Here is a 16,966-nt window from a genome sequence, read left to right as displayed (position 1 = left end):
AGAAGTCAGCTGTTAATCATGTTGAGGATTCCTTGTATGAGATGTTTCCTACTAGAAAGTAGGCAGTCTTCACTTCATTTGCCTTAGAACAATTTTATAGGTTTCTTTTCTTAAAAAAACAAATTAGTGGCTCAGTGGTTTCTACACATAACTCAACTAATGAATTGTAGGACTGTTTTCTGTGATAAACACAATCTTTATAGACTCTGGCAGACATATAATATCATCATTCTAAATATTAATGGTGTTAGGAAAACTCATTCAAAACTTAGGAATTAGACAAAGCAGGATTATATGTTCTTTCAAAGTTATATTGATGTATCATCTGCAGGACCACTCAAAGATTAATTATCTAGGGTATTGGAGTTTTATTTATTCAAATATTACCTACTGATTGCTCTATGAAGTTATATATATATATATATATATATATATATATATATATATATATTTTTTTTTTTTTTTTGGTGGAGGTACAAATGAATTCTTCCTGGTAGAAAATATGACTGTGTTGACTAGATTATTATGTTGTTTTGTGTTTGACATAGCAATCTTATTCTGGCTTTCCTTCTCCTTTCCCTATAACTATCCAGGTCCTCAAATACTCTTTGAATCAATTTTATCATCCTGCTGGCTCAGGCATTAGTGAGTTTAACAAATATTAGACATATACTTTTTCTGTATTTATTTAAGATTATATTGTTTCTTTTACCTTTCACAGTACTAAACTAAGTTGTCCAGTTTACAGAAATCTTTTCAAGACTCTTGCCATGATTATTTTTTTCAACCCCAAAACATTTTTCAGGTAAGTCCATATTTAAGAAAAGTATGAGACTGGTTATTTCAAAACAAACCTACTTTCTCCCAGTCCCAAGCACTAAGTATGCAGTAGAGAGCCTCACAAGCATATGGGCCTTTCTGCATCTATTTCTTCAAAAGAATGTGAATTCTATGTCCTGTTTTCACCCACAGGCAGGTCCTTGAAGAGATATTTATGAAGTGGGGAAATAAAGACCTCCAATTCAAATGATGTAATAGCAAATCTGATTCATGGAATCCATGTGAAATTTTTAACATCCATTTTGCCTTAATTAAATGCCTGATCATGATGCCCAGATGTTGGATGTTAGACTTTAAAAAAAAAAAAATGTGAGCATGTACTATGTAAACTTTCGGTCTGTCTTCTTCTTCTAGAGATTTATATTACCCATTTTGGGATACCCTTAAATTATACTATATCCTCAAATCATTTCTTACCCAAAAAGTATTAATAAAAAGGCTTTTGAGTGAAATTTTTTCACTAATGCTAAAATGATGAAACAATAGAATAACCCAAAAAATGCAACTTGAATTGTTTGTATATCCATCTATAGTTATTGTCCAGAAAAACATTAAAAAACAAACCAGTATATGGTCAAAAAGGAAAAACATGTTTCAAAAATTGTGTATGCAAACTAGAAGATGACAAGCACCATGTATGCAGGTTTTAAGAAAAGGAAGAGAAGGAAAAGCAAGGATGTCATCAGTTTCACAAAAAAGCCACAAGGCTTGCAGAGTGACCGTAATCCAGGTCGACTTAACTTCTCGACATTCTAGTCCTTGACTTACTGTCTTTGGTGTAGTAAATATAGACTTATTTCTAATACCATATTTATTTTTAAAATTCTTCTGCTTTTTGAATTACCTGGATTTTCAGCTTTTTGTTTTAGATCATGTATCTCCAAACACCAATACTATCATACTTTCTAAGTTTATTTTTGAGTTTTTCAGGTTTGCTTGTTTGTTTTTGTATTCAAAGATGAAAGTCTGAATTAAGTAAAAACACTTCAAATGGAAGTCCAATGTTCTTCTTGGAAAATAATGGCTGTTTTTAATGCCACAATGTAAATAATGAGCCAAAGAACAATTCTATTTTAAGTGAATTTGCATGTTTTGATAACTTTTTCAGAAATGGGTCTTCGGTTTCTGCTTTAGTTCAGACAAGAAGTAAAGGATTTTCTGTATGGAATATTTTTCAATATGCTTAATTGCTACAGTTGAAGTTTCTTTTATTTCCCTAATGAAGTACTTCCCTATTATGAAGAAATGACTCTCTAAAGGACAGTCATTTATTACACCTGAGCCTTCCTCATCCCAGTTGTACCACAAGCTGCTTAATAATTTGCAATGATTTAGGAAGATTGCCATAACCACTCAATTAAAGAATGGCTTTGGATGCAACCTATAGCATGAGGCACATCCTTAGTACACATTTAGAACTGTCTTGTTAATTAGAATCCAGCAACCACTGCATTCTGAATATCCCATAGACAGCAGACATCCTATCCTGGAGGAATGAAAGTAGTCACTTGTTTTCCTTGATCCACTAGGCAGATGTAGGTTTGCCGTAGAGTGGAAACAGAGCCACGGGGAGACGAAGTAGACTCAGAATTAGGAAATGGAACTTCTGTTTCTGGATCTATTACTTTTTGGGTTTTGATCCTGGGATAATGATATTCTCTGAACTTCAGTTTTCTCCTTTTTATAGAATGTGAACTCTAGCTGATAATTTCTTTCTTTTTTTTTTTAATTTTTAAGATTATTTATTTATTTATTTGACAGAGATCACAAGTACGCAGAGAGGCAGGCAGAGAGAGAGGAGGAAGCAGGCTCCCCGCCAAGCAGAAAGCCCGATGTGGGCCTCGATCCCAGAACCCTGGGATCATGACCTGAGCCGAAGGCAGAGGCTTTAACCCACTGAGCCACCCAGGCACCCTAGCTGATAATTTCTTAGGCATTTTACTGATCAATGTAACACCTCTACATAACTCATAACTTAAAAATAGTTTTGCAAAATGTTACTAAGGTATTTGTGAAAAGTCTCAGTGGCTTGTTTCCATGTAGCATCTTAAAGCAGCATGGGGAAATCAAGCAATATAAGACAGGATAACCAATTTAAAACTGCAATTGTCCTAAATTTTAATTATTTCTTGGCATATGATATAGAATTGATAGGCAGTGTACTTTAGCTAACAGTAATTTTATGGCAAAAATCAACCTTCCTGTGGGAAAAATAGACACATGTCCATATGTCTAGGTAATGAAGTCTAAAGGATAAAGGAAATATGAATAAATGCTGAAAATAAATTTTAATGAATTCACAGTTATGCCTTGGACCAGCCCTATATTATTAAGATTTGAAATAAGGCCCTTATGTTTACTATTTTGGACTGTAGAAATTAGGTAAACTATATTCAACAAACAACATAGATGTAGTTTTCTAATAGATAAATTCACTTCATACATAATTAAAACAGATTTAAAATGAACACTAACCTTAACTTCTTTTTTATTGTATCAGCTGTATAATGATCTATTTGTAAAATCCAGTGTGTAATATTCATTATTATTTTTTGCCTTCATAGATCTGTTTAAATGAGGTAAATGAGTATTAGTTTACATAGACCATAATGTCTATGACAATGTTACTGTATAATTCTCTTTGCATAATACCCAGTATGGCACAATGGAAATTTGAAACACTTTGTGGTGCCTCTCCATAGAGTGCAAAGATTGTAAGTTTTGGAGTTAGCATATCTAGTTTGCTTTCTAATAATTTCTGACTGATAATGAATAAGCCACTTTGCATTTCTGAGACATTTTCCTCATTTATAAAAATAGGCATAATAATATTACCCAGAGTCTTTTTGATGTGTAATAATATAATGACATTTATTTTTAGGGTAGTATCTATGCACATTCTTCAAATACATTATTATTCCCATCTCCCTAGACATTCTTTAAGAACATGAAGGGAATGTGCTTGTTTGAGAAGGAATAGGTAAGGAGACGGAGGAAGAGTGCAAGGACCAGGCAGCATTTTGCAATTTTTCAAAATATGACATGTGAAGCTCATCTCTTTCAAAAGAAAACCACTATTTAAAGCAAAGACTGTAAGAAGGGACCTAGAAGGACATCACATAATAAAGGAATTAACTGAGAATATAACAATTATAAATATTTATGCACCCAACATAGGAACACCTAAATACATAAAGCAAATATTAACAGTCATAAAGGGAGAAATTGATAATAACACTAATAGTAGGAGACTTTAATACCCCAGTTATATCAGTGATAGATCATCCATACAGAAAATCAATAAGGAAACAGTGGCTTTGAATGACACATTAGAACAGATGGACGTAACAGATATATACAGAACATTCCATTCCAAAATAGCAGAATGCACATTCTTTTTCAAGTGCACATGGAACATTCTCTAGGGTGGGTCACATGTTAGACCACAAAACAAATCTCCATAAATTTAAGAAGATTGAAACCATATCAAAGATCTTTTCCAAGTGCAATGGTATGAAACTAAAAATCAATTTAAAAAAAACCCACAATCATGTGGAGGCTAAACAGCATGTTACTAAACAATGAATGGGTCAGTGAATAAATCAAAGAAGAAATAAAAAAATACTTAGAGACAAATGAAAATGATAACACAGTGGTCCAAAATCTTTGGGACTCAGTGAAAGCAGCTCTAAGAAGGAAGTTTATCATGATACAGGCCTACCTCCAAAAACAAGAAAAATCTCAAATAATCACTTACCTCTACACTTGAAGAAACTAGAAAAAGAAGAATAAGCAAAGCCCAAATTTAGTGGAAGCACAGAAATAATAAAGATCAAGGAGGAAATAAATGAAATAGAGACTGAAAAAACAGTAGGAAAGATCAATGAAACCAAGAGCTGGTTCTTCAAAAAGATAAACAAAATTGAGAAAGTTTTAGCCAGACCCACCAAGAAAAAAGAGATTACTCAAATAAATTAGGTCAGAAATGAAAGAGAAGTAATAATACCACCACAGGAGTACAAAGTGTTGGAAGAGAGTACTATGAAAAAATATATGCCAATAAACTGGACAATGTAGAAGAAATGGATAATTTCCTAGAAACATAAAATCTCTTAAACTGAATCAGGAAGAAATAGAAAATCTTAACACACAGATTACTGGTAACAGAATTGAACTGGTAATCAAACACTGCCCAAAATCAAAAGTCCAGGATCAGAAAGAGTTGCAGGTGAATATTACCAAACATTTAAAGAAAAGTTAATACCTATTCTCTCAAAATTTTCCAAACAATAGAGGAGAAGAAAAGTTTCCAAATTCATTCTACAAGGCCAGCATTACCTTGATACCAAAACCAGAAAAAGACACTACAGAAAGCAAACAAAACTATAGCCCAGTATCCCTAATGAACATAGATGCAGAAATCCTTAGCAAAATATTAGTAAACTGAATTCAACAATATATGAAAAGGATCATTCATCATATCAAGTGGAATTTATTCCAGAGATGCAGCAGTGGCTCAATATCTACAAATCAATCCCTGTGATTTATCAAATTGACAAAATGAAAGATAAAACTATATGATCATCTCAATAGATGCAGGAAAAGTATCTAACCAAAATTCAACACCCATTCATGATAAAAATCCGCAACAAAGTGATTTAGTGGAAACATATCTCAACACAATAAAGGCCATGTATGAAAAAACCCACAGCTAAAATGATACTCAATGGTGAAAAACTAAGTGTTTTCTCTAAGATCAGGAATAAGTCAGGGATGATCATTTTTGTCATTTTATTCAAAATGGAACCAGAAGTCTTAGCCACAGCAAGCAGACAAGAAAAAGAAATAAAATTTATCCATATTGGTAAAGAAAAAGTAAAACTTTCACCATGTGCAGGTGACATGATACTATATATGGAAAATACTAATGATTCCACCAAAAAACTGTTAGAACTAATAAATGAATTGAGTAAAGTTATAGGATACAGAACTCATATACAGAAACCAGTTGCATTTCTATATACTAATAACAAAGTAGCAGAAAGAGAAATTGAGAAAGCAATCCCATTTACAATTGCACCAAAAAGAATAAAATACGTAGAAATAAATTTAACCATGAAATTTAACCATGAGGTGAAAGACCTGTACTCTGAAAATTATAACATGTTGGTGACAGGGCGCCTGGGTGGCTCAGTGGGTTAAGCCGCTGCCTTCGGCTCAGGTCATGATCTCAGGGTCCTGGGATCAAATCCTGCATTGGGCTCTCTGCTCAGCGGGGAGCCTGCTTCCTCCTCTCTCTCTGCCTGCCTCTCTGCCTACTTGTGGTCTCTCTCTGTCAAATAAATAAATAAAATCTTAAAAAAAAAATGTTGGTGACAGAAATTAAAGGTGACACAAATAGAAAGATATACCATGGCTCATAGATTGAAAGAATTAATATTGTTAAGTGAACATACCACCCAAAGCAATCTACAGATTCACTGCAGTCCCTATCAAAACACCAACAGTATTTTTCATAGAATTAGAACAAATAATACTAAATTTTTATGAAACCACAAAAGACTCTGAATAGCCAAAGTAATCTTTAAAAAGAAGAACAAAACTGGATGTATCATAATCCCAGATTTCAAGATATACTGCAAAGATATCATAATCAAAACAGTATGGTATTGCTGCAAAAATAGACACATAGATCAATGGAACAGGATAGAGAACTCAGACATAAACCCATGCTTATCTGGTCAATTAATCTACGACAAAGGAAGCAAGAATACACATTGTGCAAAAGAGAGTCTGTTCAATAAATGAGGTTGCAAAAACTAGACATCTATATACAAAATAATAAAACTGGACCATTTTCTTCTATCATACACAAAAATAACTCGACATGGATTAAAGCTAGAAGTGAGACCCCAAATCATAATATTATGTACCCCTAAAAATAATACATAACACTTATAACAACTGTAATTCAATTTAAAAAAATAAATAAAAAGAAAGAAAATAAATGAAAATAAAAGTGCTAATGCCTATCCCGCAGCATCTGTGAATATTAAACGAGATAATGTCATAAGTGCTTTGTGTTTTTACTTAGAATTTTTAAAAGAGAGATAGCTTGTTTTACTTGATTACAAAATATATGTACCATTATAATCTTGATGCATATTTTCAAGACTTTTCTATACCTATATTAAGAGAAAATTTTTTCCAAAAGAATGGGATTCTATAAGTAAAACATCCTGAAATCTAGTTTTTTTTACCTACATAATATAAATTAAAGAATTCCTGTGTCAAATAGAGATTTTTTTACATATTTTGAATGGTTAGAGTATTCCATTATATGGATACCTTTTAATTTATTTAAGTAGTTCCCAATTGTTTGATTTTATCTTTGTAAGAATGAAATATTGGAAGCTGTAGTCAACTTCCTTAAACATATATCCTTGTGCACTTGTCCAAGTGACTCTTCAAAATAAATTAATCAACAGATATGCCCTGGTTTTTGACATATAGTGCTAAAAGCCCATGTATTCATTACCTGTTATTGCATTAAAACAAAACAAAACAAAACACTCTAAAACTTTGTGGCTTGAACTAACAATAATTATTTATTATCTCTTATGATTTCTGTGGATGAAATTCACACATCAGGGATGGCCTGCCTGTACCCTAGGATGTCTATATCTCAGCTGGAAAACCAGAAGTCAAGGGCCTGTGTCATCTGAAGGCTTGGTCATTTACTCACATTTCTAGTTGTCTGGTGCTTGATGCTAGACACAGGCTAAAGGACTAGCTTCTTCGCATAATGGTGGCTGGGTTTCAAGAGAGAGAGCTAGGTGAAAACATATTGCATTTTATGACCTAGCGTTAGAAATCAAACAAGATCATTTCTCCCACATCCCATTAGTTGGAGCAGTTACGAAGGTCACCCAGGTTCAAGGGGAGGAGACGTAGACCCCACAGACTCCCATCTCCTTGATGGGAGAGCGTTGATGTCACATTTATAAGAAAAACATGTGGCATAAGTTATTTATTGGTGCTGCTCTCTTTGGAAAACTACCTGTCCTAGCCAGTATTAGGACCTTTGCTCTATGTCACCAACATGAACTACATTAGTCATATATGTTTTGAGTAGTATCTTTGCCTATCTGATGATATGAAAATGGTATTTCACTATTGTTTTAGCTTGTTTTTAACTTAAATATACCAAACATTGTTTTACAATGTTTGCAACATTTACCATTTCTATTTTTTGATGATTTTGTTGTTTAACATAACCTTTATGTTTCTATGAATGTATTCATCTGTTTAATAGCGATTTATAAAACTTCTTCACAGGCTATAAGGAGATAACCCTTGTCCGTTTTGTTGAAAATACTTTTCCCAGATTGCATTATTCATACTTTATTGACTTTTAAATATGTTTTCTATTTTATATACATGCTTAGATATACCTTTCTTATCCCAAAATTACAGATTTTTTTTACTTGTATGCTAATTTATTCATTTATAAGTTGCACCAAAATAAATTCCACATGGATTAAAGACAAGATGAAATATTTTTTAGGTTTTTAGCTTTTTAGCTTCTTCTTTGTTGAAGTAGCCAGAATAGCAACAAGTTTAAAAAATAGTAACCAAAGAAAATGGAAAAGATTCTCATGCTGATTATGTTCTATTGAATAATCTATGCCTGCTCTATCAGTTGGAAATGTTACATGTATATCATGTATTAACTCCCATACATACTTGATTTTCTTTCTGGACTCTTTATCATTGATCACCACTGCAATTCAATATCATATCACTTTAATCATTATAATTAAAAAAAATACATTTTAATATCTAGAAAGTTTCCTTTCTCTTCAAATGCCTTGTAATTCATGAAGAGCCGCTCAATACTCGGTCCCTTACTCTGCTTCTTCCCTGGTGATCTGATTCAGGCTCATGGCTTTAATTACCTTCCATAATGACAGCTCCTCTGTTTATATTTCCAGTCTAGGCCTCTCCTGTGAACTCCAAATCCAGTTACCCTGTGGGACTTTGCTAGACCTTTGTTTTAATAGGTCAGAACTAAGCCCTTAATTTTTTTTTCTTTCTAGATCTTCTCTTCCCTCAGTCTTTCCCAACCCAATAAAAAGTATTATATCAGCTATCCAGGTGATATAATGACAGGCAGACTAAATATTGTGACAGGCAATCATTATATCAATATTGAAATGTTTGAATTATTTTAACATATCAATTAAAATAGGAAATGTGACCCTTGGAGGACAAGTTAAATCTACACTGAAACTAGAGTGCATAATTCAAGCATGATTTAGCCTGTGAATAATGGGTGCTATAAAGTTAAGGCAAGGACCCGTGGTCCTATGGAGCATTTTAGGAGTTATTTTTGTATTTTGGGTTTATAGGATCTATTTATAGAGTGTGTCTTCAGCCTCTTTCGTAAGGCTGTTGTGGTTTCTTGCTAGTTTCTGGGAACTAAACGGTGTTAATAAGTTTGCCCACAAGGAAAAAATGTACTATTTACACTTTCACATTTCTCATAAAGAGGGTTTTTTAAAGATTTTATTTATTTATCAGAGAGAGGGAGAGAGCAAGCACAGGCAGACAGAATGGCAGGCAGAGGCAGAGGGAGAAGCAGGCTCCCTGCTGAGCAAGGAGCCCGATGTGGGACTCGATCCCAGGACGCTGGGATCATGACCTGAGCCGAAGGCAGCTGCTTAACCAACTGAGCCACCCAGGCGTCCCATAAAGAGGGTTTTTTAAAAAAATACTTGTACTTTCTATATTTTAAATAATTAAAGTAAATATGTAGTTGTGGTTTGAAAAAGTGAATTATCAAAATACTCCTGAAGAATATACTACCAAGTGAAGATAAATTATAGATTTCAATAAGGAGTAAAGGTTAACATTAAAAATCACACATTAAAATAAGAGTAAGTTATATTTCTCACTATTGTTAATAGTTTAAAATATAGTAGCTCTAATATAAAATCAGTGGAACAATATAAGATGATTTTGAGAAATAAAAACAAAAATGCCACATGTGAAACAAATGATATAGTTGCATACATTATTTGGTGATAGATAATTATTTTGCATCTGGTGACCATCCTTATATTATTTGGTAAAAATAGAGAGTCATGTACAGTAACATGGTTTACAAATAGCAGTATCCAAGGAAAACAGGAAGGAGTCATAGTGATTATCATCCATTTGTCCTTCCAGATCTAATCTCTGCTCTTCGTCATGGTAATCTGCGCTCCAGCAGGCTAACTTGTATGGACTATATCATCTGAATTCTCTTGCTCTCTTATTTCCCATTGGGTTCGTCCAGTGGCTTGTCAACTCTTCTGTGGTCATCGTTACAAAGCTATTAATGCTGAGTTATTACTCTTCTATCCTTTCAGTTCAGTTTAAACTTCCTTTGAGTGGTTTTTCACAGGCTAGCTACCAAGCAATACAATGATGATAAAAATAAAGATAAGACCGAGGAACTGTTCCTCAAGGAGTTTATTCAGCAGTTTATCAACTCTTGAAAAAGTTCAACAAGGTTCTATATGACCGAATGCAAAAAAAAGAGCCACTAATAGACAGTAAATGTAATTGAAAACAGAGAAAAAAATGATGTGAGCCAGCAGGAAAGGCTTTGTTGAGGAGGTAGGACTTTAACTCGACCTTGGAGGAATATTCTCCTCTATGACTCCACCACAACATGTTTCCTGTTTCATCACACAGATAGTATTTTTTCCCACTTGGATTTCTCTTCAATATTTTAGAGTCATTTATGAACCGCATGAAGTAGTGCCTACACGTGACTACTAAAGTTCTTTTCTTGCCTGACCTACCCTGTACCAGGATATGCTTTGAGTGGTTTGCTTTGCTCACCTTTGCTCACCTGTTAGGTGCACACTGTGCCAACACTGTGTCAGCTGTTCAGGAACATTTATGTGAGGAGAGATTCAGATAACTTCTAGACAATCATAGAGGAAGAATTTGCCAAAAGTGACCTCCAAAGACTATGGGACAAATAATGGCCCAGTCTAAAATTTCATTTATCCTCTCTCCCTTTCATTTATCATTTCTTCTCAGAAACAGCTCCTACTTAAAGACAAAATCAGGTTTAGATTCATGAAGACTATCTTCATGGAACTCAAAGTAATGAGAAATTTCCATAACTAAAGATGACATGATCACTAAAAACAGTGCCCTTACCATTTTTACTTTGTGTCTGGCCACAAAAAGAGATGTGAAGTACATTTATAGCCAGAATTCTCCAACCCAGATATGCTTGTTAAGTTTGTTTATCCAGTCATACCACGTGCCACACAATGGTGAACTATTTAGAGAAGGTTTATTAGACACTTTTCTGTCTAGGAATTTTTTCTTTCTTTTCGATTTTCTCTTCATGTCATGCTAGGGATGATTTAGTGTGACTACATTAAGTGTTTTCTGAACCGCTGCTATTTCTAAATAGTTCTAATGTCTTTGGGGGCATCCTTTCCTCAAAAGCCAGATTTCCTTGAAAGGGATTCTGGTTCAATTAATTAGTTTAGCATACTGAGCATAGAAGCTGATACAAACAATCCCGATTATTATTTTGTCAAACAATGGCCTAGAAACTCAGGCTGAAACAGGACCATGGCACACAGATGGAGGTTTTTACTGAAAGTACATTCTGGTGGGGGAGCCCTAAAATCAATAACTAGCCAAATAATTAAAAGAGAATATACCAGAAAGCAATGATAGGCACATCAGAATGACTGGGTGACAACTTTTTGGAAGGTCATTTTCAGATCTATTTTCTAACAAAACTAGAAGAGTGTAGTTCATATCAAGAGGTAGCACCCTTTCCCTTGTAGAGAATTTAGAAGAAAACAAAAAGGACGAAGAATTAAACAAACATCAAACAAAAAGGACAGAGGGCGCCTGGGTGGCTCAGTGGGTTAAGCCGCTGCCTTCGGCTCGGGTCATGATCTCAGGGTCCTGGGATCGAGTCCCACATCAGGCTCTCCGCTCAGTGGGGAGCCTGCTTCCTCCTCTCTCACTCTGCCTGCCTCTCTGCCTACTTGTGATCTCTCTCTGTCAAATAAATAAATAAAATCTTAAAAATAAATAAATTAATTAAAAAAACAAAAAACAAAAAGGACAGAGAAAAGAAAAGGAACAGGCTTGGCTGATGATAATAAAATAGCCAATGAGCTGGACCAGTGGGCACGAATACCAGGACAAAGTGGTTGGGAGAATATGTGCCCACAGGAAGTGTGGGTGTCTTCAGCTGCCATCACTGTTATAGAGTTTTTGGCCTTTGGAGCTGGAAGTGATCTTTGGTCGTGTATTCCAACCCTCCTATCTTACAGATGGAATGGCTGGCATTTGAAGAGTCATGAGATTTGCTCACGTCACGATTAGAGATTTAGAGCCAGAACTGGAAGTTAACCTTCCTGGTATACTGAGTTTGCATCTCTACCAACGTTTGCTTTCATCTGGGTTCCTTGTAATACGGATACTAAAAAGTAGGATTCCTGAGGTAGATAGCACAGGATTTAGGTATTCATAAAATTTGGTATTTCACTAAGTTTATTATGTGGCAAATAATGTGTCTGTGGGTCAGAACATCCTGCAAATTATTAGTGAGTCTGACTCATGGAATGCCTTGTCATAGAGTTACAGAGAAATGCAAGTCCTCTTCTTTTTCCCCCAAAGCATGAACCAAAGCAGCTTGAAAACTTAAAAGATAAAGGAACTTCTAATCTGTTGCAAGAAAGGTACTTTTTAAAAAGCCCAAACTAGAGACCAAAAAAAAAAAAGAAAGAAAGAAAGAAAGAAAGATTAGTTCCTTAGTTATTTGGGAGGAATTCTAGTGAAGATTAAAAAACACCATCATCTGGCCTATAGTTAAATCCCATGATATATAATTTAAGCAATCATCTGGGGGACAGCCAATAGTGGTGTGTAATTATGGAAATGATGACATTGCAGAACACAGTGGAAACCAAATCAATTTTCAACATGTATACCTAAAACCTAATAAGAAACTTTCATTGTTGATGAAAAAATAATTCAGAAACAGAAAAAAGTGAATGAGAATATGTGAGTAAATGTAGAAAATGAACTGAATTCTCTTTACCCTGTCTCTGTGCTCTTTCCACTGGCTCTTTGCTCCCAAATCTGAGGGAGTAACAGCGTCATGGGAATCTTCTCACCAAGTCCTCTGAGCAAAGGTAAGAAGCTGGACGAATGTCTCAAGAACTTTTTAAAACAAACTACTTCTGCTGACATGACGAAAAAATTAATTAACAAGAAAAATATCTAAAATGTATTTTTGAAGTTGTTTAGAGAAGAAAAGGATTAAATAACAACTTTGTAACTCTCAATTTACCGTGGACCTAGTTAGGGCCTTTCCTAGTTAGGGAAAACTGTAAAATTCCACATGAGGGTTGAACTGAGAGACAGCAGCCGCTTTGGCAACTTTCTGAAACAGAAAAAGAACAAGAGAGATAGCAAGTCACTTAATGTTTGGGATTGGGAACTGTAGATCTAGATCGCACCTCTCAGCTACATTTCTCTTGGCTGCAGAGTCTGCATTCATTAAAAGCCTATAACCCTCTTGGGGTCGGAAGGACTACGTGATAGTAAACACTTTGTCAGATATGAGGTACCAGGTGTAGAGTCAGCCAGAAGCAGAAACAAGAGGTACACTTTCTGTTAGAACTAAGATTTAATGGTTCATCTCTATGGAACGGAAGCTTCAGAGAAGAGGAGGTAAAACAGAGCTACTTAGCAGCACACATAAATGGGATCCCCTGACGTTGTTTCCCACTCTTGCCCATGGCAAACTTCATCTATTATTGGTTATCCAATGCTGCTTAACAAATTACCCCCAAATTTAGCATCTTAAAACAACAATAAACATGTATTACCTCACACAATTTCTATGGGTCAGAACTTAGGGTCTCAGCTGAGGTAGTTCTGGCCCCTCATGCCTTGTGAAGCTACAGTCCAAGATGTTGGCTCACTCTCAAGGCTCTTAACAGGAGGATAGCATTCCTTGCTGGCTGTGAGCAGGGTTTCTCAGTTATTTGGCACCTGGGACTCTTTGTAGGGTTGTTCTTCATGGCATGGAAGTTGATTTCCTTCAGATGGATGACTAGAGGTCAAACTGAAGCCTCAGTGACTTTTGTCCTAGCCTGGGTAGTCACACTCTTTTATTTCCGCAATAGCCTATTGGTTAAATGAGCCTGTAAGTTATGTGTGGGTACTATCTAGTATGGGAGGGGATTATTCAAGGGCCTCAATCCCAGGAATTGAGACCCATGGAGCTATCTTGGAGACTAACTGCCACATTCTTTAAATACCAACATAAGAACTTCTGCCTTTCCCATATGATCTTCTAAAATTTATTCGTCTTAAGCAGTCATATCTATGAAATCATGGGTTTGATGTGGTCTTTATATTAATTATATGTGCTAATTTACAAAAAAATACATAACTATTAAAATGTATATTTTTTCTTGTACCTCCTAATAGCAACTCAAGCATAACCAGGGTTAGAAGTACTACCCTTAGGAAAACACCACCAGCCACAATCTCGAGCTGGTCTTCCTTGAAGGAGATCTTTGTAAGTCTAGTATAAGTCAGGAGGCATTTGTTTCATGTGCCATCCTCACTTACACTAAATGCCCTAGAAGTCTAAGATAATAGTCCTCAGGGGTCGACTACAACGCTACAACAAAGTCCATTTGCTATAGTGGTTATAACTGTCACTTGCCAGCTATCTTTTGTAATTACTTAAAACAGAAACAGTTTAAAGAACTGAACCATAAGGGTAAAGCAGATTGTTCTCAGGACATAAAACTAAACTCACCTTATTATGTATTGTTATACTGCTGTCCACTCTCATTACCAAAGGCCATAAAGCAATTTTAACTGTTCCCCAGAATGTCACCAGCAATAAGCGTTCTTGCTTTACTGTTCTGTTGAGCTGAATGTAATAGTTATATTTTAGAGCTCTTACAGCTGGGAAATCTAGAAATGGCTTCTGGTCTTTGTGAATTCATTAAAATATTTGGTTTGAGTAACCTTGGTGTTACCTTAAGTACGGTTGGGGAAATCATGTCATAATCACTGAATTTTATTAGCCACCAGCCCTTTTTAATCATAAAATGCAATGTTCTGAAACCGAGAGCCTGTTCTGTCCCATGCTGGTGACTTTATCTCTTCTCTTGGCGGTATGTCGATGAGCCCCCATTATGCTTTCCTGAGGGTGCTGTATGTGCTAGCGTCCTTCATGGCCAAAGGTGACAATATGGACAATGTAAAGTGTGGCTGGTGGAAAGGATCTCTATGCTGAGTACACACACCATCTCCCATACTTAAGCCTATAAGCCTGGGACCATTTCCAGGGTCAGGATTCTGTGGTTTTTATCTTACATGCATCAGCCTTACCTTTTTATTTTATTTGAGGAGAAAGTAATCTCTTTTACTTTAATTCTAAACTCCTATCTGAATGAATATACCTATTATAGTATTGGGGTTTTTTCCCACCTCACAAAAAGGGGGTTATTGTGGAGAACTGCAAGGCAGTATATACACCCACCACGCTGATGCAATTATTTTCCAGAGTCTTTCCTTTTCCTTTATCACTTCCCTTTTAATTTCTGAGGGTAAATGTTTTACAGCCTAAAACTACATATGCCCAGCTTCTGTTTCCTTAAGACTAGGGAGAGAAAGATCAGCCTGGATTATTCTGGAGACAATTAATACCTGGTCTTTGTTATGCTCTATGTCACTTGGGCATTTTTGAAGGTGATGTATGCAGTTATTATGTTCATTTTCCTTTATAATCAGGTAGGAAGTACAGTGTGTCTTTATCATCAAACAATCATTTTAATGAAAGCTAAATTAAACAAAAGAGACATAAAGCTATAAAGGACCGCTGTGCATATATCTAAGAAAAAGAGTCTCAGTAGCTCTGGGGCTAAAAGTGGATCTGAAGATCGTGCTCAGAATTGTGGCTTCTGTCTCTCAAATACCTTGTGTTTTCTGTCATCCTTGTTTCTGTCTTTGCTTCTTAACTCTTAAGCAGGTTCTTCTGCTTGCCACTGGTCCCTAACCCCTTACACTACATGGCTGTTTCAATGCCAGCAATCACGTCACGAATATCTCTGTGTGTCACCATTCACATCAGAGAAAAAGAAAGAAATCTGAATATTATTCATACCTTTTCTGTGTAGATTCTAAGGAAGATGATATTAATGATAGTGTTTTGTCTAATGAATAGGATGAGGCATATGGAAATGCAAAATTGCGCATGGAGAGAGATTTTCAACTGCACTAGGAAATAAAAGGGGAAGTTAAAAATGAATTATATTTGTAGCCAGTAAAAATTTTAGTAAGTTTTTCAGGACATACATGTTTAATCATGACTTTTGTCAGTTTTGTTGTGTATTGCCTAATGGAATTATGTTTTTTTGTTTTCCCATCATCTCTTCTGTAATATCTATTTTTGCTACCCTTTCTATGGTTCAGACTGCATTCTGGGGATTGTGATCAAGGGTTAAGTCAGGGTGAGTAGAGTTGAGAGCAGAGAGACTCCACTCAGTGATACAGTTGTATCTGTAAGACAACAGTGGGACCCAGACAGCTAGGCTTCCTAGCTCACTGTTTCATGATTTAGCACACATCTATTGTCCTAGCTCTGTTTGTCAGAAGTCATCCTTATATCCTTACATATGCAAAGGCCAGCTAGGATGAGCTGGTTTGTAGATTCCCCTTGTGTTTTCATATTCTCTGACTTTGTTCCTGTTGTTCTACTTCTTCAGCAGAATTCCCTTACATCAACTTCAACAGGTACTCTATGTTAAGACCAAACCAAATGCTACTTTCTCCAGCAAAATTAGCCTTTCCTTCTCAAGTCATAACAGCACTTAGTTTTGCCTCATCTGCCCTATCAGACTGCCAAGGAACATCTTATTTTCCTCTCAAATTCCCCACATGTGAAGTCAAGGACAGTGCATACCACATACAAACATTCAATAAATGTTTCCTAAATTGAATAAAAAGGTCAGTAACTCAATTCACTGTGCAATTTTCATACAGTGGGTTTTTTTTTAATTATTCT

General features: G+C 35.3%; 1 protein-coding gene across 15 annotated transcripts in view; it reads left to right on the top strand.

Moving 5' to 3' along the window:
• The window catches only part of ITGA4 (integrin subunit alpha 4), a 220,344-nt gene that overhangs the window by 78,482 nt on the left and 124,896 nt on the right, over positions 1–16,966 (top strand). For 2 of the 15 annotated variants that reach the window (XR_014300470.1, XM_082690227.1), the window contains one exon: positions 722–805. The exons of the other annotated variants lie outside the window; for them this stretch is intronic. The gene's annotated coding sequence lies outside the window, so the exon portion shown is untranslated. The remainder of the gene's footprint in view (positions 1–721; positions 806–16,966) is intronic. 15 annotated transcript variants of the gene reach the window in all.

The sequence above is a fragment of the Mustela nivalis genome, assembly GCF_964662115.1.
Source record: "Mustela nivalis genome assembly, chromosome: 11".
In the NCBI taxonomy this organism is placed as follows: Eukaryota; Metazoa; Chordata; class Mammalia; order Carnivora; family Mustelidae; genus Mustela; species Mustela nivalis.
This window is presented reverse-complemented; position numbering and strand designations above follow the sequence as displayed.